A 4,224-nucleotide genomic window follows, 5' to 3' on the forward strand; every position below is an offset into this window, starting at 1 on the left:
GTGAGCTGGGAGCACAGAGTGGCTGCAAGTGATGGGAGCAGTGCACTTCTGTCCTCTCCAAAAACTGCAGTCAGGGAACAGCCCCTACATCTGCACAGGGGAGAGCCCCACTTTGTTGTCCCTCCTCTCTGTCCTTCCCCAGAGGCTGCAGGCACTGCACCCAGGGCAGGGCACTTGGGTTTGGAACGACAGCAGGACTGAAGAGGTGTGTGTTCAGAGCAGTATTTCTGCTGAAGCTGACAGGACCCCACCACTGCGTGTCCTCCCAGGTGAGGTGGGGACAGGGTGCAGCGTGCAGCAGCTTTGCAGAAGCTCCTGGCTCCAGACAGGCCAGGACACTCAGCACATCTCAACAAGCTGTATGTGCTGATCAGTGTTGTTCATGGAATCCCTGAATGGCTAGGCTTGGAAGGAAATTTAAAGATCATCCAGTTCCAACCTCCCTGCCATGGGCTGATTGCCACCCAATAGACTGGGCTGCCCAGGACCCATCCAATCTGGCCTTGAGCACCTCCAGGGATGGGGCATTCACAGCTTCTCTGGGCAGCCCGTGCCCGTGTCTCACCACCATTTTTGAGCCAAACAGATCTCACACAACCACTCTCCAGAAACCCCTGTTCCATCGTCCATGTACATTCATGCCAGGCAGAAGGGCAGTGTGGTCCTGGCACAAACTGCAAGTAGCTGAAGCACCTTGTTCTTCACCAAGGTCAGCTAACAGCTTCTGCTTCTCTCTGTGAACATGTGCAGAAGTGGAAAACTAAGGTGCTATTACTCCTCCTGGAGAATGGTGCTGAGAATCACTTGCCAGAAACGCAGGAAGCTCTCTGTGTCATCCAGGTCCCCAGAACCACAGCTGTGGGGTGGAGGAAAACTGGCCTGCAGGCACTTGTCTCAGTGCCACCATTTCTTAGTTCATCTTTCAGTAAGGAAAATGAATACAAGCAAAACCCTGGACTGGCAATTAATCACAGAATAGAAAATATAGGAATGATGTTCCTGTATCGCTCTAGTCATTGTTACACCTGAATTAGAGCATTGGCTTCTTTTTCTTTCAAAGTACAGGCAAAAGCAAAAGTAGCAGTCTGACACTTTATGGGCTTAATAAACAAAAGTTTTTTATAAAAGTAATCTCAATTTAAATAAGAGTTGCACAGAAATATTCCACCATGGGTCAGCTTCCTGTGATCTAAGGCTCTGTGATGAAAAACCAGGTTCAATTCCATCTCCACTATCATTTTTTTTTTGTGATGCTGAACAGGTTCCTTAATTGCTTCAAGCCTTAGTTTCCTATTCACAAATATTGTGCTTCCTCATGCAGACATGTTGTAGCTTTGTCTTATAAATTCTATTAAAAAAAATCCTACTCAGGAGGCAAAAATGTGTACTGCAGAGTTAGGAAATTAATGATGCATTAAAATAGTCTTGATTCTGCCTCTTGAACTTCCATTCGGGACCCTCCTTGAGGCACGAGTGATTTGAAAATTAAATTCTGTAACGTAATACAGATGGGTCAGAATTAAGGCTGCACACTGATCATACCTTTCCTTCATCTCAATTACTTGACTTTGAAGCCTAAATAGAATTATTTGAATGTATTGCTAAATGTCTCTTTGTATATAATTTTAAATAAAGAGGTAAAAACTCAATTATTTTACATCTAAATATAATGTCCTTTTTTAAAATACATTCATTATGCAGCATTACTTGAAGGAGCATGCTGACTACAGGGCATTGCCACCTCTTCTCCTAACACCTAACCATATCAGCCAGTGCTTATACATAGCTGTTGTGGGAGGCATAGCAGACGAGATGAGGAGTGGACTGAAGAACCCTGGCTTTTCTTTCCTATTCCACAACATCCCATCCAGCTATAGCTTGTCACTGGACCTGTAACAGACCTCCCAGAGATGCTAATGGTGGAGCAGTATGGCCACTGTGGCAGGTCTGAAGCTGGACCCCAGTTCCGCTGCATAGACAAAGCCAAGCTTTGGGGCACAAGAGCAGCCACGATCAGTCAGTTTGAAAATCCAGTACTAACTTCTAGGAAAAGCATAAAGGCACAAACAGAAATTGATGTATTTGAAGTTCATAACTCAGCAAAAATCTGGATTTTTTTTTAAAGGAAATGCATTTCCATAGCCCCAGGGATTCCTTCTGCAGCATTTCAAAGGCCTGCTGTAAACACCAGCAACACCGACCTCTCAATAACAGAAAGCATCAGATAATCAAAACAAATGGGCTATGATTGGCAGCAGTGGTAATGCAGCACTTCTACCCCAACCCATTTGGATGTCACTGCAATCAATGCCTGGGCTGCCATTAGCCTGCTGTGGCTCATCATGTTTTTGCATCTTCATGCATATGTGCCACTGGGTGCCCACATGCTGGTGCCCCCCCCACACTGGCCATCTCTACAAGAAACCCAGACCAGGAAGGTGCAGGTCTAACAGGAAGGTCTGCAGAAAGGAAACACTGCAAAATGTGGGTCAGTGTAGGATTAGGTGTGCCTTTTGGGCTTTGTTCTGTTTCCATTTGGTATTAAATAATGGTGTAGGCAAGCCCTAGTGCAGCAAATACCTATCCTGTCTGTGGTGTTTGGATTGCCTGGCAACAGGCAGAGAGGGCACATCAGTAACAGTATGCAAGACAATTGAGAAGGCTGAAAAACCTGCTGTAAGATTAGGTGGTGAAGTGTTGCAGCCTGCCTGTCCTGCCCCTGAGACTGTAGGAATCATGCAGTGATCAAACCTAAGTTACTAAGCAGTAAGAGAGCAATCGTGTTTCCTCTGCAACATTTCATAGAATCACAGAATCAAATGTGTTGGAAAAGACCTTCAAGATCATCAAGTCCAACCATCACTGTGACCTAACAAGTCCCATCACTAAACCATGTCCCTTAGTGCCACCCGTGCGCATCTCATAAAAACCTCCAGGAGTGGGGACTCAACCAGTTCCCTAGGCAGCCCATGCCAATGCTCAACCATCTCTTTCTTTTCTATACTCATGGGGATGGGCATGCAGAGAACCTTGTGTGGTGGGAAGTGGAGGTGTGTGAACTGCCAAGACTGTTCCTGAGTGGAGTTTGCTTTCGACAGATATCTGGAGCATCTGTGACTTATAAAAACATTTCTTTCAGAATTGTCAGTAAGTTAAAGCTGTAACAAGAAAAACAGTTACACTGTAAATTAGTTAGCAATTTCAAGTGTTTTTGAGAATACTGAAGAGATTCAGAAAGACATCATTCCCATGGGGAAGCTCTTCCTAATGCCCAATCTAAACCTCTCCTGTCAAAACTTGAGACCACTTCTTTGCATCCTATCACTTCTCAGCTGAGGAAAGAGACGGACACCTCACTGCAGCCTCCTTTCAGGCACTTGTAGAGAGTTGTCGTTTCAATGCAAACCAAAAAACAAAACCGGGTTTGTTAACAGACAAGCAGGTTATCAAGAGTTTAGATCTCAGTGCTTGGCTGCTACTGCTGGAGCACCTGGCAAGAAGAGTACCAGGGAAAGGACTCACACCATGGCAGGATGAACACAAAGGAAGAAAAAGGGGCAAAGGGACCCAACCCAGGAAAGTTAATGGTCTGAGCAGGAACTTATAAGGAGGGTGCAGCTAGGATGGCCTCTGTTTATTCACAATTAAAATAGAAGCAGTAACTATTTCTGAATAACTGATCACAGAGAGGAAAACAAGTAAGGAAATAAACGGAATGAGCAGAATGGGCTTTTTCACTTTCTTCGGATCTCAGAATTCTCATTAGGAAACACTACTTTTCTGAAAGAGTGGTCAGGCGCTGGAATGGGCTGCCCAGGGAGGTGGTTGAGTCACCGTCCCTGGAGGTGTCCAAGAAACGTTTAGACATTGCATTGAGAGACATGGTTTAGAGGGGTTATTGGTGGTAGGTGGATGGTTGGACTGGATGATCTTGTAGGTCTTTTCCAACCTAGCTAATTCTATGATTCTATGATTCAGGTTTAGGAAATGCAGAACAACTGTTTTGCGTATCACACTAGTCAGTTGGAACAAACCCAAGTCGCACGGATATTTTTCTAGACACCGACCCTTCCTTACTTAGATGCTTTCTGAAGATATCTGCAATTAAGACATTTCAAGATAATTTTTTCCTGATATAACTTCTATCATGACTCTTTCATGCAAAAATGTGGCCTTCCATCTTTCACTCAGATAGTAAAATCCATATTACTGAATTTATCAGTC

Source organism: Numida meleagris, chromosome 2 (genome assembly GCF_002078875.1).
Source record: "Numida meleagris isolate 19003 breed g44 Domestic line chromosome 2, NumMel1.0, whole genome shotgun sequence".
Classification (NCBI taxonomy): Eukaryota; Metazoa; Chordata; class Aves; order Galliformes; family Numididae; genus Numida; species Numida meleagris.